The 25054-nt window shown below is 46.3% G+C and overlaps 1 protein-coding gene and 1 long non-coding RNA gene across 14 annotated transcripts in view; both read left to right on the top strand.

Annotated features, from left to right (window-relative positions):
- The window catches only part of Foxn3 (forkhead box N3), a 373587-nt gene that overhangs the window by 232906 nt on the left and 115627 nt on the right, over window positions 1-25054 (top strand). The gene's annotated exons all lie outside the window — the stretch shown is intronic.
- Gm46371 lies at window positions 77-21670 on the top strand. Its single transcript, XR_001780668.2, has 2 exons — window positions 77-19283; window positions 20748-21670. It is a non-coding gene; the product is annotated as a predicted gene, 46371 (long non-coding RNA).

The following is a 25054-nucleotide window of genomic DNA, read 5'->3' as shown; positions in this document are numbered from 1 at the left end:
TACTTCAGCTCTCTGAACTCATTCTTGTTGTGACTTGAGACCACCTGCCTCAGGGGAGGACTTCTGAAGGGTACGTGAAGGAAGCATGGTCTCTGCTCGACACTAAACTCTTGTGCCTGGTCCCGGAGGAGCAACATATGATTTCTCCTCCTTGACAATCTCATGCTCTTGGTTTTGCCTGCGCTACATATCGGTTGGTTTTGTGTCACCAACTCTCTCTTTATACTTTCTAATCTGTGCTGTCTGTTGGATTTAAAATCCATGGAAACCAGGGCCCATGGTAAGCTCTGTCTGTCTTCTTGGTCTTCTAAGCAAAGGTTTGTATAGAGGTTTCTTTGGGAGATGTTCAGTGGTGGGCAGCTAACCTTACAGTGGCCAGCACACTATGAGAATGGCTCAAAGTGTTTTCAGCCCCAAGTCCACAAATATTTGGAGGGAAACAAAGAGCTGAGTTCTGTGTCTCTCTCCTGAAGCACCTGAGTCATTTGGGCAAGGTGTTTCTGCCTCCTGTCCTTTCCCCATCTGTCTGCCGAGCCCTGCTGTGGTGTCCTTAGGGACAGAAGGAAGCCTGACTTGTTTGGACACTGCCATTCCTGAAGCCCGGGAGGCTTGTCCTGCTTGCCTCTGCGTGGGAATGTTCTTTTCCCCAGGCTGTCTACTCCGATACCAGCTTCTCTGTGTGTTAGGTGCCTCAGGCCTGGGTTGGCCCAGCTCCGTGGCTATCCAGTGCCCGGTGCTAGAAGGCTTCCCTCTGAGGCCTGCTGTGCTGCTGATGGGCACTTGAAAGGTAAGGCCTGGAGCTCCTGCCCCTCGCCCCTGCCCCTCATCCTAATGGGCAAAGCTTCCAACCCAGGCTGGCCAAACAGTCCATTGTGTTTTCTGCATCAGACCCTTAATCCTGCCTTCCTCTCTCAGCAGTAACTCATTAGCTTTCCCCCCTCCGTTCTTTCCCCCTTTGATGAGAACAAAGCTGGCTCCTCCCTGCGCTCAATCTTCCTTTTCCTTCCCAGGGAATAGCCCTGAGCCAGTCCATCCCCTTAGCCAGAAGTCCCTGGAATGGTGTCACCAACAGAAGGGGCATCTCCTCCTTGACCGCTTGGCCTCTGTGCTGCGCCCCGCCCCGCCCAGGATCCCACTGCAGGTGTGCCTGGGCCTGTTGGGGGTGGGGCGTTGCCTTGTGTACCGAAAGCCCCCCACTCAGCAGCCGCAGCACCCAGCTCTTTAAAGGGAAGAACAGTCGCACATACCACATGTTAATGCCGATGGAATTTTACTCTTACTAAAGCCCTTTGAAGTCCCTCGTCCTGACCCCGCCCCTCTTGCCCTCAGCTCTTAGATGTGGTGGGCTCTGTCATCAGGGTTGCTGGAGTCAAAGTTGCAGGAAAACCATCTGACTTTCTCTAATACAACTCTTTGATGTTGAGTGAAACAAAAATCTATTTCTACCCAATGCTGTAGACTTCTGAGAGGAACTCTGGAAGGCAGCCCCTGTAGCATGGTTAGAATTTCAAATTGATTTCCTCTTCTCTTTTAAACCTCAACTGTACTGTATTTGGGGTGACTAGGCACTGGAGTCATCAGGCCAGCTCTGACGGAGCACCTACTGTGTGCCAGGTCCCTCCTACTTCACCCAGGAACCAGGTCGTCTAGACTTCCCTGCTTTTTCCCATTGCATATGTCTGAGAGGAAGGTTAGCCATGCGCCGCAGATGTCTGAGGTAGGACCAAGCCAGCTTGATTGCACTGTTTCTCTTCCCATTTCAATTTTCCACCTCGCGGTCACTGTCGTTTCTGGAAACACTGCCCGGTGTCTAAGAGTTGATGCAATCCTTGGTAAGGAAGAATGGCATCCAAGATGGTTAATATTGTTAACTAGGAGACCAACCTAAGGTTAATTGAAGTGAGAATGCCCACCCTAAAAGTGGGCAGCACCATTTCCGGGCTGGAAGTTTCAGACGGAATAAAAAGTTGGGGGTGGGGAGGTAAGAGCCCAAGCTTCACAAGCCAGGCAACCTGAGCACCACTCCCAGAAGACGTGTAAAAGCCAGAGAGGGCGGAGGGTCCGGAAGCTTGGGGCCCACTAGCCTTATGCAGCATAGCAGAAGCAAATCGTAGATGGAGATCTCTCCCCCCCCACCCCTTTCACTCACACACACACACACACACACACACACACACAGAGTAGTACCGAGTTGTCCTCTGACTGCTACATATGTGCCTACGCATACATACACATGCATGGTAGTAATAAAACTAGAATACTTTAAATGGGGAAAAAGCGAGCTGAGCCTCCGTCTCTCTCAGCTGCCTGATGCTCTCTCTACCAGTGGGATTTCCCTGCCATGGTGGACCAGACTCTTGAACTCTGAGCCAAAGATCAACTTTTCCTTCCTTAAGCTACTTTTATTAGGTATTCCATAGGCAGGATGAGCCTGTGACACCGAGGTAGAAACTGGCAAGGCATAGCCAAAATAGGGGCCACTGGAAAGAGGAGGGCCACTGGAAGGAGGGCCTTGAAGGATGTTGGGAAGGGACTAGAAGGAAAAGACAACTTGAGCAGGTGGTGAAGGAGGACCCTAGGGGACGGGGAGGAGTGAGTGGGGTACACTCATGTTGCAGGGCGCCTCCAGTTTAGAAAAGCTGGAAAAGCAGGTGTAGGTGGAGTCAGGACAGATCATACTGTATTTTCTCAAAATGACTTGGTTTTTATGATTTAAGAGTTATTTATATTGACTTTAGTAAAAGAAAGAGTCGAAGTCCACTGCATCCAAAGGCTTTCTTGTTCTTGAACGCCACCATTGGAATCCATCTTGTTTTCTTCATCCTGCAGAATAAATGTTCACACATTTTTCTTGTAGTTCTTTATGTATGGAAAATTGACGAGGGCTAACCACTTTTGGATTTGAGTATTTTTTTTTTAAAATCATTGTGGGTAAAGCAATGTATTTTGCTACCACTCATCAAAAAGAAAGTGTCTCTAAGCAGGAGCCCACATTGTACGTACACACACACACACACACACACACACACACTGATCAGATGATCTAAGGCACAGTGTGGCACACTCAGGATCAAGCAGTGACTGTCTTATAAAACTGAATGGCTGCCTGGCTTCCATGGATTCGCTTCTAACAGTTAGAATAGGCCTTAACGTTGGAGGTCTGCTAAGACAAGAATTGGAGTCTGAAAGGAGATGCACCGTACAGTCCTTTTGGTTTGTGTATGCCACATCAAGCCAGCTGCCTGGGGGACAAAACACAACAGGTCCGAGGCTCTTTTCAGTCACCTCAGCAGAAGTGTTGCTAACGAGAGAATTATCTGCAATTAACGTGGCAGGCCATTGGCTCCTTCTCAGTTACTTTTGGATTTTTGCTGTTATTCCTTCCCAGTTTTTTTTTTTAAGTAAATTTGATAAATATATATTAAAGGTTGAAACCTAACCTTTCCATGTATGTAAGTGTGTATTGTAAAATAATGCTCACAATCAGGCTAATTAATGTTTCCCCCTCCCGTGTGTGTGTGTGTGTGTGTGTGTGTGTGTGTGTGTGTGTGTGTGTGTGTGTAAAGCTTAAGGCCTACACACACTTAACAGACTTAAGTTTATAGATGTTATTAGCTGTACTCACCTTTTTGCATGTGAGATCTTAAATCTCTCATCATAATTCCAAGTTTGCATCCTGCAACTGTTTTCTCCCACCTGCTCTGGTGTCCTTTCCAAACAGTCGCTGCCCTGGTCCTCGCTTCTGGACTTTTCAGCCACGGTGTCCTAAATCTTTAGTGGGTTTTTATTTGATCTGATAATCTCCATTTTATTTTGTTCCGAATAGAAATTTGTTCTTAAAAGGAAACAGATTAGTGTTTCAACTGTGGATAGGAGTGGGTGCTGTGTATCTTTTGGGAGGTGCAGCTCCTACGGTTTGTGCTTATTTCTGTTTCTTGCAAAGGAAAACCCATGCTAAGATTTTTCGTCCCACATCACAGAATTGCTGGAGTTGACAGGACTTTTCCGTGACCCAGTGTAGAGCTCCCCAAAGGGCTTGGTAGGACCACCTGCAGTAGACATTGGGATGCCCCTTTTGATTTTATGTGACTCTTTTCATGGTCAAAAATTGGGGGGAGTGCAACTCACGGTGTTTCTTTGTAGTACTAGAGAGTTCTCTACTTTACGAAACTGATACTTTAAAAAGTGATGGTACCCTAGTTATTAGCATAGTCTAAGGGATACCAGTTTGGAAGAAAACAAATACCTAAAATAGCGTGTCTTAAGTAATTTGTCACTCTGTGGTGGCGGTGAGATCAGTTTAGTGCCTGGGACTCTCTCTCTTTCCGAGAAATAATGGAGTCGGCAGCAGCAGATGTTGAGAGCTCGCTCACCGTAGGGCAGGGTTTTGTGCACCTTGAGTTTCAGTTATGTCTGTGTGCTTGTGTGAAGTCAGTCAGAACGAAACATCTATTTCTTACTCCAGAAGACAGCCAAAAGTTTCTGGAGAACACCAGTCTAATTCACTTCCTCTTTACATGGAAAAACACTTGAGTCTCCTGTGGGGGTTATGATCACTTGCAGAGGTCGACCAGAGAATCTGAGGCTTTTATCTTCTCTCTCCCCCTTCATTCAGCACACTGGCTAAGTACACTTAACACCTTGTTAAACGACATCAGTGCTGGTGCAAACAACCCAGAGGCCATCCGTAGGTGGTCAGGCAGAATGTGCACGGGGAAGCACTAGTCAGCCTTAAAAAGGACGTGCCGCAACGTGGATGAGCCGTGGAGACACTGTGCTAAACAGCCTAAGGAAGCCCGTCACAGAAATCTCCTCTGTAATTTTCTGTTTGGGATGATGCTCTGGAGACAGATAGGGGTAGAGTTGATTACACAATAGGAATGTCCCAACCGTCACCTAGCTGCACTTAAAAAAAAAAAAGTTCAGATGGCAGCTTCATGTTATGTATGTTTTAGCACCCTCCCTGGAAAAGGCACAAAGATTTTGTTTTGCGTTTTAGCACCCATCCCTTCCTTTGGTTCCACCCCTTTAGGGGTGCAGGTCCAGACAAGAGGATGCAAACAAGACAGGTTCCTTCCTCCTAGGGACCCCCAGAGCGCAGCATCCAGGGGCAGCCTTAAGGCTGGAATTCTCTGCCCACATCTCCACAGCTTGTCAGGCTGAGCCATGGTCTCATCTGCACTAGCGGTCATGATTGCAACCGTTTGTGTAGCGGTTCTCTTAGTTTCTCCATCCTTTGGGTGATGTTTTGCCCTAACCAGTAGACAAATGGCCGTAATCTCCGTTTATTCTTCCTTTTATAAGCTCTGCAGGCACTCTTGCAAATAGCAGCTGAGATGGCAGGTTCCTGGGCCTGAGTCACTTAGAGTGATTTCTCTGCAGATCCATCTCTGCTTTTGCCCTACTTTGAGATTGAGAATCAAAATAACTGGATGAACAGAAGTAGGCAGGGGCAACAGGCTCCTGGAAGTTGGATGTGTGTCTTTTCTCTGAGCCGAGTAACATGTTTGAGACTTTAATACAAAGCAGTTTCTGTGTGCATAAAGTTACCACAGCTTGGAGTCACCTGCCGGCCTTGAGGATTTTGGATACTTTCTTACTGCAAGCACTTCTTTGCTTTTGACCCCCCTCCCCCTCTACCAACCAGGTCTGTGTTTCCAGCAACCCTGCCAGAACCTCCGTAGCCCCCAGATCTTCCTCAATACAAAGCGCCCCCTTTGGCTCTGCCAGTGGTTACTGGGAGCTAAGGAGCTTCAGACATCATTTGTTACATTGAGACTGCCGTGATAATGACTTTGGAACTCCTAGCTTGCCTGTGGGGGTCTTGGGTCGACTCTCGTCTTTCCTACGTTAGCTCTGCTGGCATTCAGAACTGGAGATTCTTTAGACATTTAGAAGCATACATAATCTCCACCCGTGAGATACCAGTTACACTCTCCAAGATCAAAAAGAGGAGTGGGTGGTGGCTGGTGTGCCCAGGATGCCAGAGTAACACTGGTGGAGGACCACCTGGCAAACCCCACAGTTCTTCTGAGGTGTGTATATTGAGCACCCTATTAGGTTTTCTATTTAGGAAAAAAAAAGGAAAGGCCCTGGGGTTTTATCCTCAGTTTAATTTGTTTAATCCCCATTACATTAATACAGAACTCAGCTCTTTAGAGGGCATATGAAGTCTGGTTAGCTGGGGAAGTCTGCCTCCCACCAACAGTTCCTTTACCAGTGCTGAGCCTGCTCTGTGTATGGCGAAAGGCGATGTTCAGTCCTGCCACAGTGATGTGGTTTCTGGTGTGGTCTCTCTGCTGGAGGATTACCTTTTTCTCTTTTTCTTCTTTTCTCTTATTTCTCTCCTCCCTCCCCTCCCCCTCTTTCTGGGTGTCTCTGTCTCTCTGTCTCTGGCCCCCCCCCCACTCCCCCTCCCCCCACCCCCGGCCGTTTCTCTGACAGTGTTTCTCTGTGTAGCTTTGGTTGTCCTGGAACTTGCTCTGTAGACCAGGATGGCCTCCAACTTACAGAGATCCACCTGCTTCAGCCTCCCAAGTGCTGGGATTAAAGGTGTGCGCCACCACCACCCGGCGCATCTCCTTCTCTTCTGTTTTGCTGCTTCTCCTATAAGGCATGGTAAGGTCTTGTGGGGTTACCAACTGGGCAGTCTCCGTGAGCTTGTGTAGATGAAGTCTGGAGTAGGGGTGCCCTGTGGTTCCTTCCTTCTCTTCCTGCCAGATCCAGTCTCACGCTATTTATTCCCATGCCCCCTTGTTTTTCTCTCCATATCTATTTTGGTTGGTTGGTTGGTTGGTTGTTTTTTTGTTTTTTGTTTTTGTTTTTGTTTTTGTTTTTGTTTTTTTTTTTTTGAGACAGGGTTTCTCTGTGTACCTTGGCTGTCCTGGAACTCACTCTGTAGACCAGACTGGCCTGAAACTCAGAAGTTCACCTGTCTCTGCCTTCTCTACATATCTGAATAGAGAATGATGCTTGCCTGTCTTCTTAAGTGGCTGGCAGTGCTGTGGCCAGACTCTCCCATGGTGCTTACATATTGGGATGTAGTATCAGTCACTTGATATTTGAGAATTCCTTGTGGTGTGGACTTCTTCCACAGTCTTCCATGCTGTGCTGGCAGCTGTGTTTCTGTGTGTATCCGTCCTATATTTCTGGAGTTCCAGTGAGCCACTCTCTGTGGGGGTCCCTTGGATATATGATAACTAAACCAGGTTTTCTATTGATAATCAAAGTGCTGACCCCATGTAGGAGGATGGATGTATAAATCTCCGTCAGCTTAACAAAGAATTAGGTTTAGCTTTTCTGTCTCTTTGGAGTTCCTCCAAGTACTAAGGGTCTACAGGGCAGTGGTGACTTTTTGTTTGTTTGTTTGTTTTGTTTTTCGAGACAGGGTTTCTCTGTGTAGCCCTGGCTGTCCTGGAACTCACTCTGTAGACCAGGCTGGCCTCGAACTCAGAAATCCACCTGCCTCTGCCTCCCGAGTGCTGGGATTAAAGGCGTGCACCACCCTGCCCAGCTAGTGGTGGCATTGTTGAAGTCACTAGCCAGTGTTCTGGAAGAACCCTGCTGGGGATCTGAAAGCTAGGTGTTTTATGTTAATGCTGGGTAAACTCAGGTCTCTTCATCTTCACGGAACTCAGTATCTTGGCTTATAAACCCACGTGGCTGGGTGGTGTCATCTCTGTGGTCCTTTCTGACACTGAATGCACTGCTGACAGCTGCAAACTCATGGTCTGCCAGGCTTGTGAAGAAGGTATATCACACACTTAAAAGCATGGCTTCCTTGCTCACTAAGAGGACTCTGGGCAACAGGAAGCCTAGCAACTCTTGGAGCGGTAGATCCTTTCAGGAGGTAAAGCATGAGTTAGAGGAAGTAAGCCAAATGTCTCATCCAAGCCCCTCTCTAGAGGTATTATTCCTGACAGACAGCTCGGACAACACCGTCTAGAGTTGAGTCAAAGTTACACATTGCATCTGCTCCACAAGCCGTACGTAAGGGTGTAGGATAGTGTAAATGTCGACTCCATGCCTCTCATTTCATCGTTCCAGGACTGGGGACCTCACAGATGTCAGCAGCTAAGCTACTCAACAAGTTACTCAACAAGGGAGGACAGTCTCTAGTTGTTAAGCGTGTCCGTCATGTTTTAAATGATATTCAGGATGCCCCCTTGCTCTTCCCTGTGACAACTGAGCATTTGTATTGAGATTTCAGTAGTTTTGTAGGCAGTCTCGCCTGCAAGACTACATCCTGAGAACTCGCCGCATGTCAGCTTCACTTCTTGGTCCCCCAGGATGCTTCCTTGGTACACGAAGACCTTATTGTGATCCTGTATATACATGGGCTGTTCGTTGCTCTTCCAAGGGTGTAATTGTAGAGCCAGCGATTGCACTCAGCCACCTGGAAGGACCCCCACGGCTCTGGTCAGACCGCCCCCACACATGCGTCTGCATGTGTACTGGGTACACAGGAAATGCTATAGAAGGAGTGTCAGAAGGTGGAAGCGCTCGATGAGTGGGCGTTGAGCGAACCCAGTGCAAGAGGATGAGTATTTTATGGTTCTCTGCTCTCCCTACTTGGTGCCCTTTACTGTGGGTTAGTAGATGAGATGGAGTGTGTTCTGGCTGATACATGGTCACTGGTTATCTTCAGAGACAGAGCTTTTTGTGGTTTTACAGCTCTGGCTTTTTTTTTTTTTTTAAGCAGTGTTTACTATTTCTGGCCATTATGTACACTAATATAAAATTTTAATTAGAGTCTTTCTTTTCAATTAATTATTATAGCCTTGTTTGTTTGCTTTCTCAACAGAGCTTACATTATGGGAACAAGCGAGATCAATTTTCTATCACAGAATTCATTACTTCTGACTATAGTCCAGCACGATGCTGAGTGTGTAGCTCACTCTGGTGACTTCCCCAGCAGCTGGAGGATGGTGGGGTGTGACAAGGATGAGGAATCAGGGGCCTTAGTGGGAGGATGGTTTGGGTCTGAGAAGAATCCCGATGACTGTCCTTCTCAGGTCAGTGTATGAATGAAGTCAAAATTCTGTGTGTTCCCAGACATTGAAAACCCTTGTGTCTTTTTTATTCCTTTGTTTGTTTGTTTAGTACTATCCAGACTGTTGAAATTGGTGTGTGCTAAGAAAGATTTTACCCTTGTTAGGCTGTTTTCTCTGGCAACATCTATTAAAGAAGGTACATGCTCTTTCTGAACACAGGGGTCTGGCATTGTGCTCACTGCCAGGGTCCACACTGTGTGCCTGGTAGATGTTAAATACATAAACATGAGAAGACGTGACATAAATAGCAAATGTTTCTCTGCATCATTGATTTTAAAAGTATTTTCTGGATTAAAGATGGTCTGTGCCTTTGTCTGCAGTAACTTTCTCTGAGTAATGTCTTAGGTAGTGTTGGCTTCAGTGCTGTATATTATACAGCAAGTGGACTTGGTTATCAAAAGGTGCAGATCCAGCCCAGCACAGTCCTCATGACTCAAGGGCAGCCTGTGGACTTGGAGTCTCTCTCTCTCTCTCTCTCTCTCTCTCTCTCTCACACACACACACACACACACCTGGTGCAGAGCCAAGTGCCACTGTCACTAGCCTTATGATGTTGGGGCATAGCATCACCTGTCTTGTTGTATATCACCAATCTGTCATACAAAGCCAGGAATGGTTGCCGCCCAGTGAGGTCCATTTACAAGTGTGTTATGTTCTAGTGTGGCCTTGCGCAGTAACACATGCACACAGAAGATGCACTTGGAGATGTTTTCTATCAAATGTGCCTAGTGTGGTTCTCTTGATGTTCCCCTGCACACTGACTGTTGATAAATATCTCAACATCATATGTAGTGTTTTTTTCTGAATGTGAAATTAGAAGTGTTGTCCCACCCTCGATAATTTTTGGTCATTGAACTAATGTTGCCAGTGCTGGCCAGAGCTAGCAGCTTGAACGTGTATGTAATTATTTTGAAAGTGGCTCTTCATTCTCTCTCTCTCTCTCTCTCTCTCTCTCTCTCTCTCTCTCTTTTTTAGATTTATTTATTATAGATAAGTACACTGTAGCTGACTTCAGACACACCAGGAGAGGGTGTCAGATCTCATTACGGGTGGTTATGAGCCACCCTGTGGTTGTTAGGATTTAAACTCAGGACCATCGTTCGGAAGAGCAGTCAGTGCTCTTACCCATTGAGCCATCTCACCAGCCCGTGGCACTTCATTCTTAAATGGCTCAGACCCCCTATGATAGTGATTTACTTCCACATCTTACCTCTGTGGTGAGGGATAAAGGAGCTTGGTATGCTATGTCTGAGGAATTATCAAGGACAGTTTAGAAAACTGAGGTGCAAAGCCCCTTCTGGAACATTCCAAGCCCCTACAATAAGCTTTTCCAGCAGGCCCAGGTCATAGTGTTAGTGGCATGTGGAGCTGGAACATGACCACGGGCAGCTTGGTCAGCGTTCGCCTCCTGTGTCTCTGTGTTTGCCTGTCTTGCTCTGTCTCTGCCCTCTAATGTTCTGGACCTTGTGAGTGACTGCTGTACTGCTGTGTGTCTGCCCCTTCTTTAGGTCTTGGCTTAGATTCAACTTCTCACAAATGCCTTCCTTGGTTGCCCCATCTGGAAGAGAACCTCTTGCCCTCTCTCTTTTCTTCCCCTCTTGACATTTCTCTCTTGTTTTTGTTACTACACACATCTTACGTATTTCCTTCCTGTAAGTTCCTTCACTGCACAGGCAGTGACTTGTTCAGGGCTGTGTTCTTGGGTTTGTCCTTTCCTGCTGGATCCAGGGTTTAGAAAGGTACCTGGTCCATTGTACCACAATGTGTAGCTATTTTTGAATGAATGAGTGAGTGAATTACTGTGCTCCCCGTGAGCGCTCCCATTGATGATCCTTTCGAAGCATATGTCTGCCCCAAACAGTTGCACGCAGCAGCTTCATCCCTGTTTTTGTGAATCCTGACTACCCTACACTCCCCTTCTTAGTCTCCAGAGCCTTGCGGGACGCTCTTTATTTTTTGACAGTTCTGCCATATTGATCTCTTTTCTGTTCGCTGTATGCATGAGCACCTGTCCTGGCTCTTAAATTTATGGACACCTCTCCTTAGTAGAGGTTAACTTGAGGACAGAAACCTTGTCTCTCTTCTGCCCATCCCACCTCCTCTTCCGGCTTGGCACCTAGCAAAGAAGAGGCACTCACACCTTACTGCCAGATGAATGAAGCCGGGTAATGCTATGGGCAGGCCGACTGAGTGTGCTGGAAGTGAGTCTCACCCTGGAATTAAGTGTTTCTTTGGCACTGTGAGATCTTAGTGCTCAAGCTGTGAGATTTAAAGGCAAAATGCTTCCTGCTAATTATTAACAGTTGCCCCGTAAGAACAAAGTCATTATGGGGCCCTGAACCCTGGCATTGTGCCCCCTCCCAGCAGCAAACAATGCCATGGAGTGGGAGGTTAGCAAAAGCCACTACAGGCTTGGTACCCGCCAGACCTCAGATTACCCAGAGAGGATTGCAGTGTCGGGGCCACAAGAGTAGGGAGTGGATAAAAGGATTTGGAATGAGATTATAACACCTAAAAGATCCTTGCTTTTTTTTTTCAAGAAATAATTTAGTGGGTTTTGTCCAGGCAGCGAGACAATCCAGTTGAGGACCTGGAGTGTAGATCAATGTCCTGGGGCTCTTCAGATACTTAGAAATAAGTTGATCTGTAATTGTTGCTTCTTGTGGGGGAAAAGAAGAAGAAAGACTGGAATTGAGAGAAGGGAGCTCCTGAGTGGGCTCAGATCTATGAGGATAACACAACTAAGAAAGGCCATCATGGTAGGCAAGGATCGGGCAATCCACAGTGGGAGGGTGTAGCAGGTTTCCTGCAGAAACAAGGAATGGGCATTACCTTTTATTAGTGACTTCTGCTAGCTGTTGTCACCTCCTATAGGCTCCCTGGCTTCAGCAGCTGGGATACAAGCATTCAAAATATGAGCCTTTGAAGGACATTTCAGGTTCAAGCTATAACACAAGGGGACCCAGATTTTCAGTGTTCTCTCTCTCTCTCTCTCTCTCTCTCTCTCTCTCTCTCTCTCTCTCTCTCTCGACAGGGTTTCTCTGTATAGCTCTGGTTGTCTGAAACTCACTTTGTAGACCAGGCTGGCCTCGAACTCAGAAATCCACCTGCCTCTGCCTCCCGAGTGCTGGGATTAAAGGCGTGCGCCACCACGCCAGGCATGAAGAAAACTTTCAAGACCCCCATTCCATGAAATGAAGCCTTGGACAGCAGGTACACCTTGTTCCAAACTTCACTACCAAATCTTTCCTTTGACCTTCTGTCACTGACAGTCCACCTGAAGCCATGGCTTTGCACTGAATGAGTGCGTGAGAGCTGGTGGCGGTGACTTAGCTGGAATGCTCACTTCGGTGTAAATGCTCACTTTATGAGGATGTAACAATGGTCCTACCCTTGGGAGGCCTCTAGGAGTGATTCCATTTTCAGTATGTTTCTGATTAGAGACTCTGTCTTGTCCCTTTCTCTTAAAAACCAGGACTGGGAAGATGAGTCAGAGTCCCTTGCTATGCAAGTGTGAGAGCCTGGGTTTGAATCCCCAGCACCCAGATAAAAAGCCAGTTGTGGCTTTGTGTCCCTACCCTAGCATTGTGTGTGGTGGTGGTGATGGTGCACACAGGGGGTAGGGGTGGGATAGAGACAGGAGGATTGCTGGGACCTTCTGGTTCCCTGCCTAGCTCTGGATTGTCCAGGATAGAATAGGTGGAGCATCCCCTTCTGGTCTTGGCTCACACATGTGTACACATACATCACACATAAACACGAAAGAAAAAAGAAAAAAAAACTGTGTAAAAATGAAAAATGGAGCGACCTGGACCTTCCTCTTATCCCTTGCCTGAAATGTTTTTTATTTGAAGATGGAGCTGGTTGAGGTTGAGTTAATTAAAGCTTTAATTGTGTTTGATTCTGGAGCAGACCTAATGTTGACTTACCCGAATAATGAAATGCAGATTGGCATCTTCCTGGGGACACCCTTCCTGGGTTGGTCGGTAAGGAACTGATAGCAACCTTAAAACCTGCTGGCTCTGCTCTGAGGCATCTTTGTATGTATTTTTGACAATCTGTTTGGATATGGGAAAAGTGTGAATTGTCATCCGACTGTGACTGAGAACTGCTGTCAGTGGCCGACTTGAGTGCTTGTGTGTTGGACAGAAGATGTCAACTTACAAGACAAGATTTAGCTACTCTTCAACCTTCTGAACAGGGTTAGTGTCACAGCCTGAGGCTGCCTGCCTTAGAGCTGGCCTTGCAGGATTGGCCCTGGGGCTGGTGTCTGCAAACATGGTATTTGGAGAGGGTTTCCCCATCTTTCCAAAACACTAAAGAGAGGCTCTCGGTACTCACACTGCTGTATAAACTGTGTGCTTGATAGAAGCTGTCTGGAATTTTGGTGTATTCTGGTAGATCGTGCCCAAATGAGTTGTCTCCAGTAAAACCTGTGAGCTTTCTTTGTGTGTGACATGACTCTATGTAGACAGCACATTCATTCCATGTGTTGTCAGGATTTGTTGCTGAAAGGAGAAAGTTCACCCTGTATGGCGGAGAGGCTTCTTGGTAGCTGGCACTACAGTTTGGGGTAGACTTGACCGTATGAGCTTTTACATTGGCTGGCTTTGGTTTTTGACCTCCTAGTGACTTACTGAACCTAGAAGCCTGGGCTGGGCTACTCCTAAATTTTCTCCAGCACTATGGTGTTTCAAGCCTGTGCTGCCTCTTGAGTTTGCTCACCCGCCAAGTCTCTCCTACCTTCCAGTATCCAGACACACAGGCCTGTTGATTTTGCACCTGAAGGACCTCTGGAATCCGGGTTTCCCGTGATAATTGTTCGCCTACTGTTCCCCATCTTGCTGCAGTAGCCTGTTTTTATTTCTTTCCCTTTTCCTTCCAGTCCATCTTAATGCTGTTTTGTCTGAAACTAAGCCACCATAGAGCATTGCTAGTGAAATACCGAGACAGTGTAGTGTGTACTGTGACTACGGTTTGAATCTCAGCTATGCTCACTATCCGCTAAATTCTATTACTTTACTGTGCGTTAGTGTCTGAATAATGTCCTTCGGTCAGTGTGTGCCTAATATCCTTAGAAGAGTGTTTAATACATCCTAGGTGCTTCACATCTCAGTGTCAGCTGAGGTTATGGTTTTTTTGGTTACCCACCTTGTTGCTGTCCTCTGGACTGTCCTCTGCTCTCTGGCATTGTGACTGGGCGTGACTCTTTAATAATGAATGAGAAACACAAGGTTGGTTAAGTATAGTTCACATATGCAATGAACTTAGTGATTTTTGTTATGAGGCTCTAAGACACCTTAACTGATTAACAATGTAAGATACGCCTAGGTCAACTAATGTCAGACTGTAGAGAGGGACCTCTGAGTAATGTGGAAGAAGAGGTTGACCAGATGGATCTGGTGAGTTTCCCAACTCACGCTTGTCGCCATCTCAGGTTTCTAGAAAGGGGGCAGGGAAATGTTGGGATTTGTTGTGCCGCTAAGAAACAATCATGGGAGAGAAGTCTGCCCTCGGGATCCTTAGATTCCACCCCTGCTGAAGCTTGCCTTTCTCCCAAGTGATATTTGAAGGTACTTAATGCAGTTCGGGCACTTTCAAGAGAACAATCATGGTATAATGATTTGTGAACAACTCTCCAGGGTGTCTAGATTTCCTCCGGTTCCTGGACATGGAAGGAACTCACAGAGAGGAAAACACAGGTCTGCTGGGGTAGTGGGTGGGGCTGCAGGGAGAACCACTAAGTCTTACATTCCTTAGTTGATAGAAAGGGTTAGTCTAGAATGTCTGTTGTTGGTAGAAGCGACTGTGCTATTTGCCACATGCCAATAGTCTTGTCCAAAGAGTTTTGTTAGTGATACCTACAGGCTTTTGCTGTTTAATATTTAACATTAGGTAGGTATCCATCAAAACCTTCACATGGGACTGCATCATGAGAATTACTGCCTTGGGATCATGGTTTGCTGTGCATGTTTTTAGGAGCTAGAACACTATATTAGTTATTATCTGCTGTATAACAAACACCACAAATTAAGTAACCTGGCCCTTGTTAGGTGTGCTGGTAGGTTGGCCTGGACTCAACTGGAATGATGTATTGTCAGTTCCTGTGACTTTTGTTTGTGCTCAGTTGTGTATTTAGGGTTCTTTCGGGGTAGCTGGGGCCTCTTTCTCCAAGGAGTCTAAAATCTATTGATAAATTACTTCATGTTTATTTACAAGATAGTATAGGAATCCCCAGTGGGGAATAAGTAAGCCTGAATATTTAAGGATATTCAATTTCTGTGTTGTATTTGCTCATATGCCATTGGCTGCATTAAGTCTTGAGGCTAAGCTAGACTCCACGTTGGTATATATGCACAGGATGTAGAGGCTTGGTTGAGGTCCATTGCTGTAGTGAATTACAAGGAGCTCACGACAGAAACCAAATCAACACTACAGTTGAAGTCTCCCTCCACTATTGTCCTCCAGAGTGAAGTTCACAGCCACTGTCTGCCTGGGCCCCTTTAGTACTGCTTCCCTTCTGCCTCAGAGATTGATAGGCATCGTTTGTCTCTAAGGGGCCACTGGAAGAATGTGCCTGGATCAACACAAATCTTGGGCTGACGGTGGAAGTAGAAGAGGAACTGAGTAGATAGCAAGTAAAGCCCACACAGAGTGTTGTGACAAAATGACATCTCAAATCCCCCGCAGTTGTCTGAGCCCGGGCTGTGTCTTCTTTCCATTCTTGAATGTATCTCAGTTCTCAAATGCCAACAAGTTCTAGATCTGCCTGTTGTTTGTTCTTCTGACAGTGAGTGGGCATTAGTGTGCAGTGCAGTCAAGTACGCAGACAACAGAATAGTGGCATACAGAGAGACCCAGGACCCCAGTGCTTCAGCTGGGTCAGCCACCTGTTAACTTTGACCTTCAGCAAAGTGGATGGATTAGATAACATCTGGTTTTATCTGACTTGCAGTGATTTAATGTTCTGTATATCGGGGGTTCTAGTGTTAAATATATCTGGTGATTAACTGTGCTAACTCATTAAAAATGTTGTCTTGGGTTATACCAAGAGAACAGAATTGAGGGAATAGCTGTGTTTGTAGGCCGATGTTTAGAAAGCCTAGGATAGGCTAGGTAGGGGAAGAAGTAAGCAGAGTGGATGGATAGTCTGTGAGACTTAGGATAAGGCTATGCCTTGGGCCAGACACCTTTATCATCCCTTCTTCTTTGACAAAGCCAGTGATGGGGTTTAGTTGATATCAAATGTGTCAGGGAAACAACTGGAGGAGATGGCTAGTTTTCTGGATGTGGTTCCCTAGTGGGAACCTGTTGCGAGGTGGCATCTTATCCAAACAGAGAGGAAGAATCAAACTGCAGCAAGAATGAAATTCTATTCTGTGAATGAAGTTTAGACCAAAAGTCTGAGATGGCTGTGTCAGGTGGAACACGTTTTCCTGCTGTGGTATCTGGGAGTCCTTCCTGTGGTGCAGGCTCTTGGCTGAGGACATCACCAAGTATGAGGTGATACTATCAGTCTGTGCGTGTGCGTGTGTTCGTATGTCCACATGTGCATATGTGTGTGTACATGTGTCTCTGTGTGTGCACATGTTCGTGTGTGTGTGTGTGTGTGTGTGTGTGTGTGTGTGTGTGTATGTGTGTATTTGAGGCTTGGCATAGAACCAGAGAGGCCCACAGTATCCTGCTCATCTTGGGTCTTCTGTCTTCTCAGGTACACAGGAAACAGGAACTGAGCTCATCTTGGCCACAATATGTCCCTCCCTACCTTTGTGTACTGTCCAATACTTGTTAAGTACTCAAGAATAATGAACAAACTAAGAAAATTTGGGCAGGAATCTAAGGATGTAACTCAGTTGCAGAGTACTTGCGTAGTGTAGGAGAGAGCCTAGAATTGGTCCCAGTAAAAGAAAGAGAATTAGAAGACATTTTGGGCAACCTGGGCATTCTAATGGGCCACAGCTGGCAAACCTAGACCTACACATGGCCCGTCTCCAACCCCCAACCCTAAAGTACTGATTTTTTGTTTGTTTGGTTGGTTGATTTGGTTTGTTTTTCGAAATGGTTTCTCTGTGTAGCCCTGGCTGTCCTGGAACTCACTCTGTAGACCAAGCTGGCCTCGAACTCAGAAATCCACCTGCCTCTACCTCCCAAGTTCTGGGATTAAAGGCGTGCGCCACCATTGCCCGGCAAGTACTGATCCTAGTGTAGCCAAGTATCTATCCTTTTGTAATTTATCTCTATTTCCCCAGAAATAAAATAGCTTTACTGAATGTTCTGATCAGTAAGTTAGTGTACAGACTTGGTTGCTCTAGGAGACAACTCAAGAGGGAAGTGATTATAGTATAACAATCCAAGGACTCAGGAGATGGAGTTAGGGAGGTCCTGAGTTTAAGTGCAACTTGGACCACTATGTAGGGAAACACAATGGAGATGTAAGTTAGACTCACTGTTTCAGAGGTTCCCATTCATGGTAGTCGTTTCTGCTGTTTCTGGGCCATGGTCAGGCAGACCATGACACCAAGGATGTGGCCTGGCAGATTTGCTTATCTTGGAGCTAAGAATGGAGGGGGTGGGCAGGGGTATCTCTTTTTAGGGTATGTCACCAATGAACTACCTTCCCCACCTTCTGAAGTTACATCACCCCTCAAAAGAATGGCAATAGCTAGGAGCCAGTTACACAATACATGAGTCTGTGTGAAGCACAGCGTGTTCAAACCTTAGCTCATGCTCGTGTAGAGTAGTCAGGTGGAGGAACACAAAACACTCTAAAACCACCCCTATTTCCATGTTGTTTTACATCACAGGAAAACTATTAATTTTTTCTTATTTTAAAATTGTAGTCAAATAATATATAGCAGAAGATCCCATAATCACTTGTGTTTATTTTGGGATGGGGGGATATTGGGTCTCAGATCTCAGCCCAAGGTGGACTGGGACTCACTGTGTTGTCAGCTTAGAAACTCGAGCCCTATATCCTCCTGTTTCTATCTTTCAAGTGTGGGGAACACAGGTGGACCCTGCCATGTCTGACCACCATGTGTATGGTTCTGTCATGTTGAGTGTACTTGCGGTATTGTTCATATGACCTCTAGAACTTTCTCACCTTTAAAACTGATGCGATCTGGTTGAGGCAGCCACCATTCTGTTTTCTATTTCCGTGTCTGACCACAGTAGGCATCTCATCCGATCATATAGTACTGACTTCTTCACGCCTGGCTGGCTTCTTACTGCCTCTGAGATCTGTACATGCTATAGCAGCTAGGTGTCAGGATTTTCTTCCCTTTCAAAGCTAATGCTCCCTTTGTATGTGTGTTCCAGTTACTCAGCGAGCAGCACTTCCTTGGACTGTTCCTGGGTACTGAGAATAGCACTATTACCAACATGGATTGTCTTAGTCACTGTTCTGTTGCTGTGAAGAGGCACCATGACCAAGGCTACTTACAGGAGAAAGTGTTTAATTGGGGGCTTGCTTACAGTTTCAGAGGGTTAGTCTATGGCCATCATGGTGGGCAGCATGGTGACATAGAGGCCCGCATGGTGCTGGGGAAGTGACTATGAGCTTAAACATCCTGATCTGCAGGCAAAGAGAGAGACAACCTGGTATGGACTACCTGTTAATAAGTTACTGTACCTTTACATACATGGTTTATGAATAAAATAGGTGGTACTTTGGAGTGTGAATATTTCCCTCAAGAGTGTGCCATGTGCATCAACATTAACGTGTGAGATGCTCTTTTATGCCCCATGTTTAATGTCCCCATATGTAGATTTAGGTTATTCTCTGTAAATTGGTATTATAACTGTGCCTCAGTAAACATGCTGAGACTTGGCACCTTTGCCTGATAATAAAAATAGTCATTTCAGTCAAATCTTGAGTTGGATTTTCTAGGAGCAGAGCCTGAGCCAGGTTTGCATGTGAGGGATTTGCTGAGGGAGTATTGGGGGTCAGGGAAGGGACTAACACAGCAGATGAAGAGAGACCAAGCAAAGAAGGCCTAAAGTTGAGCCTTGGCCTCGACTGGAGTGTAATTACACCAGCAAATCCCCCTTGGGACCAGAAGACCAGGCTTTTACACTGTCAACCATTTATCTTGGAACTCTGTGGCCTCTTGGAATCTTCAGCTGAGAGCAGTTTGTTAAAGTCGTGGCTTTGAGCAGTTAGCCCACAGGGCAGCTGAGGGGAAGATCATGGGCCCTGGCACAGAGCATATTGGCAGATGGCTGCTGCAGGTGCTGGTAACATCTGTGACCCTGACTTTAAGCTGGGTGCTATGCTAAGTCTGTAAATGAAATGCTAACAGCATGGCGGCCTAGATGCTGGTGTGTCTCCATTATGTGGATGAAATAGAAAAACTGTCTTCTCTGCATCAGGGGAACAAGTGGAGCTGAGACAGCTTTTGGTGAATTCTAAAGCCTGGGTTCATCCTTATAAGCCCTGGAATAGAATCTACATTCATTCCTGAAGCTGAGCTGGTGGGCCACTTTTTTTTCCTGTAATCTTTGCAGGGATTGAGAGCCCTCCTTGTGTTTCCTAGTCACCATTATTCTTTCAGTCATGTGGTAGACTTTCCCACAAGGGTCTGCATCGTCTGGATATCCCCACACTGGAAACGCCGCACGTGTAATCTGACATTACAGACTTTGTAATGACACCGAGTTTTACACTGAGATGACACTGAGGCATCTTGCTCGTTCGAAACAGCCAGGAATCCAAACTCAGATGCCCATGTTTACAAAATTCAGTTTTATGGTTTGGACCATGTTTCCAACCTAACTCCCGCTGTTGCTGGGAAAACTGCATAGAAAGCCATCTCCACCGCTCCTGGCTCATCTGTGGCTCCGCCCTTCCCTGCCCCGAACCAGTAAACGAAGCTTTTGAGTTCCTTTACATTAGTTAAAGCATAGATTGTGCCATGAGATGCACGCGTACGCACGAGCATGAACACACACACACACACACACACACACACACACACACACGTATATTATCAGCATCTCCTGTGTGATGGGAGAGGCTGGGGCTTAGATTTGGGGCCTCCCTGTTTCTGTCCTCTATAGGGCTGTGACGAGGTCCAGGACAGATGGAGCATGCTAGAGCACTTCCAGAAGCACAGATTTGGGGTCCTAGAATATTGATCCACAGGAGCTACAGTAATCCCAAGCCTCTCACACGGGAGAGACCTAGTGAAGTAGAATGGCCTATAAAGGGGTGACCCTGGTGGGGGACCCTCAAACCTGACTTTGTAGTTTGGGGTCTTCTGTAAAAGAAACTTTTAAACTATCCTACATAAGGGAATAATAAGCAGGGCTGGAATATTCATCTGGGACATTGCACACATGTGCTCAGTGTGTCTGCTCGGACAAGTGTGTCTGCTCACACCAGTGTGTCTGCTCACACCAGTGTGTCTGCTCAGAACAATGTGTATGCTCAGACCAGTGTGTATGCTCACAGCTAGGGAACAGGTGTCCAGGCTTCTGGGACCCATCTCAGGGCGTGCTTGTTTGTGCCTGCCCTCTGCCGTGACACCGTTGTTTTCTCTACAAGCTGAGCCCCTCTGCTTGCACCCTAGCTTCCCCTTCAGATCCCAGCTGCCTTTTGGCCTCCAGTGCTTTCTGCATGCACTTCCTCCTCAGAGTTGTAGGAGATAACTGACCTTCAGGTTTCTGGGTGTCTCTTTTTTTTTTTTTTTCCAGGCCAAGCTAGGTAGGTCACTGGTTATTTGAAACGGGTGCCTTTTGTGATCTGCTCATCGGTTCTCCCAGTTGCTGGGCAGCTTGACCATCAGTGTAGGCATGTGTGGTAAGAGGTGTGCCACCGGCCTCAGGAGAGCAGTGTGCTCGCTCACCAGGTGTCCTCAGCCCTCCTAGCAGCCCTTCCCACTGCAGACTGGAAATACTGCCATTCTTTCAGCCAGCATGGTGGGCCTGCTGAAAACAGAGCAAGGAGGTATCCTCAGCTAAGTCTAGAAGATTCACAACCATCTTAGGACGAGTAGTTCTGTCATTTATAAGCAGGAGAATAAATACAATTTCTCATTGTCCATTTGGATCTTCTAGAAGTGCTGTGGTCTTGAATACTGACAGGGTCTGGCAGTCTTTTCTCTCTTTCTCATGCCAGTGTGCTGCACCCAAGGGTTATGTGTATCGGCAAAAGGTGAGCTGGTTTTCTGCTGATCAGTGATTACTATAGGATTATTCCTAAGTGATCCTAGATGGCTTAAAAGATAGCACTCCTTAAAGGTTTGGTTGGCAGTGGGATTGGGATGGTTTGGGTAATCTCATTGTGAACATGCAGAATACATGCAGAATACATGCAAAATACATCCAAAACATGTATGTTGGGATTGAGGAGCTCGCTCAAGGGTGAGACGCTGCGTGCAGGTGTGAGAGCCATTCCCAGAACCCTCCTAAAAGCCAGATCCAGGTTTGTGGGTTTGTCATCCTGGCACAGGGAAAGCAGAAACAGGATGTTTGGGGCCTGACCAGCCCTGTTAGCCAGGTTGGAGAACTCCTTGAGGTACTGTCCCAAAAACTAGGGTGGGGACGAGCTTGAGAAAGGTCCACCTGTCTCACTTAAACACACACACACACACACACACACACACACACACACACACACCAGAATGAGGCAATGAGGCAAAAGTCAAGCAACTAGGGAGCTACAGGAAAAGCTGCAAGCAGTGTTAAGCGCGGCACCCAAAGGACAGAGCAACAAAATCAGCGAGCGAGCGTGAGCATGCCCACACCTTCTTCTGATCCGACTTCCTCAAGGGGCTCACGCTCTGTCTAGCCTTAGCTAGTGGGCAGACTTACTCACACACCCACCGTAATTGATTCCATACTCCCCTCAGCCCTGAAAACAGTCTGCATGCTTTGATTTGAACAACCAGAATTATTTCCACTTAAACACTGGTGTAGATTTACACAGATGATCTAAGGAGCCCCCAGATTGTTCCATTCATAACAGCAGGGAGGAGAGAGACAGTCGAAGCAAAAACAGTTTGAATTTGTATGTGCGGAGGTGGAGGGAGGGTTGGGTTAGCTGAAAGGAGATGGATTCCAAGTCATGATTATGAAATTTAATAGTAATGAAATTAGCATTCCATGGGGACTATTTTCTGGGAATTCTGGTAGTGCAGTCACTGAATAATGCATTCTCCGAGCAGCCCAGACTAGGGGCCTCACGGTGGCAAATGGGTTGTTTGCTTTGTTTCAGTTGTTATGTTTAAAGTTCATCTAAAATCAATTTCTGTCTCCAAGAACTAGCCTCTTTTTCCCCCCTCACTGTAGGCGTCTGTAGGCTTTTTCTATAAAGAGTAAAATAGTAAATATATAGTATAAAATTAGCACACACACACACATACATGCACACTCAAGTTTGTTGTGTCCACTAAAGTTTTATTTCTGGGTACTAAAAATTTAATCTTATGTAATCTGCAGATGCCATTAAATAGGGGTCTTTTAATCCACACTCCGGAACACTGTAAGCCATCTTTCCCATCTAAGCTGTATGGCTTAGCTTTAAACATGAATAGAGTTTAATTTAGAGAAAATGCTGTATATTTTACACAGGAGACAGAGCTGGATTGGTGTGTGTGTGTGTGTGTGTGTGTGTGTGTGTGTGTGTGTGTGTTTGTGTGTGCGCGCGCGTGTGTGCCCGCCCGCCCGCCCGCCCGCCCGCCCGTGCGCCTTCTCCTCAGCTCCCCTCATGGGGATGAAGCAGATTCTTTAGAGCAGAAGAAGAGGAAGGGAGACTCCTCAGGAAGCTGCTGAGCTCCGCCTCTGTAAGAATTCATGAAAATGATGGTGTGGTTCCTGATTGGGTATCTTTGGGTTCTACACCCTCACGCTTGAACATCCACAAAACCAAGGATATTTACTTGGGGGAAAAAATAGAATTTTTTAAAAGGATATATTTATTTATTTTATGTATATGAGTGCACTGTAGTTGTCTTCAGACACACCAGAAGAGAGCATAGGATTCCCTCACAGATGGTTGTGAGCCACCATGTGGTTGCTGGGAATTGAACTCAGGACCTCTGGAAGAGCAGTCAGTGCTCTTAACCACTGAGCCATCTCTCCAGCCCTTGAAATAGAATTTATCCTGAACATATTATACATGCCCTTTATCATTACTTCTTAAACAGTACAGTATTGTAACAGTTTATATAGCATCTGCATTGTGTTTGGTAACCCAGAGATTAGCTGGTGCATGTGTGCATATACTGTGCTATCTTGTGTAAAGAGTTCTAGGCACCTGTGGGAATTTTTGTGTCCTTGAGAGATCTGGGGTGACTGACATTTTACAAAGGCTTAGGTCTCCCAGGCCCCTTTTCTCACACTCTTCTTAAAACACACACACACACACACACACACACACACACACACACACACACATACGATTGCCGAGGGGGGGGGTTGAAATACAAATGTGTGATTTGTTTAGTATCATATTTGTGAGAGTCAGAAAAGTCATAGAAGCACCTAAGTTTCTGTGATCATGAACGGAAGGCAAATCTACATTATAGATCTATTTAATAAGAGTCATTCTTGGATTCTCCATCCCAATTTCTTAACAAACATCAAATTTAAATATTTATCTGTTTTGAAGTTAGTCTAGATCTAGAAGTGGCCCTTTCTGATGGGTGGGGGTGGGGAGGGGAGCTGGCTTGACTCTTGCCAGGCAGCTCATCCTGCCTGGTGTTGGCTGCCAGCAAGCTGTTGGCAATAAGTGCAAATCCTTTTGTCTTGTTAAGAAATTATTGTTAAAGATGCAGTAGTGTATAAAGTCCGCTCTGTCGTTCAAATGACTGTATCTCTGGTGATAACTCCCCACACTCAGACAATCTTGGTGTCCTGTTGAAGCTAATAGGTGCAAATTTTAGTAGGACTTTTAAGAACCCAGTACCCCATATTTACAAGTCTTTCTATGTAATCAATTTCTTTACCACCTGCCCTAACCCTCCCCCAAGCAGTCAGAAGTCTGGACTGGCAGGATGTGTCCCCGGGATCTTCATGGCATCTGCTCTTACAGTCAGGTTTCTCAGTCTGGGCTCAAACACGACAGTCTGACATGGCAGACCTGGTGCTGCGGCTCTGTCATTTGCATGGCTTTGTGTGTGTTGTCTTATCTTTTGTGTTTTGCTGTGAGCTACATGACTACTTGAGCATCATGCAGACACATGAAGGTATGTTCATAGCTGCCTGTTTTTTAAAGTCGAAGCAGCTCAGACTAAAAGGGGATCCGCTTTCAGGACCTGCTCAAGTTTCCCTGCGACAGCATCAGAGCTATTTTTAGAGGAGTGATCACCAGGAAGAGCCAGGACAGCTGCATTCAACAGCAGCCGCAGAGACAGAGGGTCGTTTGTGGGACTGCAGAGGTTGAGCCTGTTGATATGGGAGACAAAGGGGCATGCATATCTGTCCTTCAGTTAGGTAGGCCACCCCTGTTCAGAGCCCTTGAACCTTTGCAGCTGTGGGAGTGTTAATTTAGTGCTTGGTTGCCTTGGCTCTGAGTCCAGCCAGATGCAGAGATAGGGGCCGATGGCAGGACTGCCCTGCAGAGTGCCCAGTCTGAGAAGACAGCGACTTATTCTCACTCAGAAACAGCTACCAGACTTTCAGTGTTTGAATTCTCAGTTCTCTTTTGCTTCTGCAGACGACAAAAGTCAACAGATATCAGGAACTGGCTGATGCATGTGTGCGTGCATGCGTGCGTGTGCGTGTGTGTGTGTGTGTGTGTGCCTTGGATCCCTTACTATTCCTGCTTGACACTTTTAAGTGACGTCACCATTCTGAATAAAGAGCACTTAGCAAAAAAAAGAGGGTTTTGGTAACTGGTCTGTATACTTCATAGAGCTAGTTAGCATTCTTCCTTTTTATTATTTGTTTTTGTTTTTGGGACGGGTCTCACTCACTGTGTAGCCCTGGTGTCCTGTAGCTTACTATGTATGTAGACCAGGCACTATGTAGACTATAGACTCACAGAGATTGCCTGCCTC

The sequence above is a fragment of the Mus musculus genome, chromosome 12, assembly GCF_000001635.26.
Source record: "Mus musculus strain C57BL/6J chromosome 12, GRCm38.p6 C57BL/6J".
NCBI lineage: Eukaryota > Metazoa > Chordata > Mammalia > Rodentia > Muridae > Mus > Mus musculus.
This window is presented reverse-complemented; position numbering and strand designations above follow the sequence as displayed.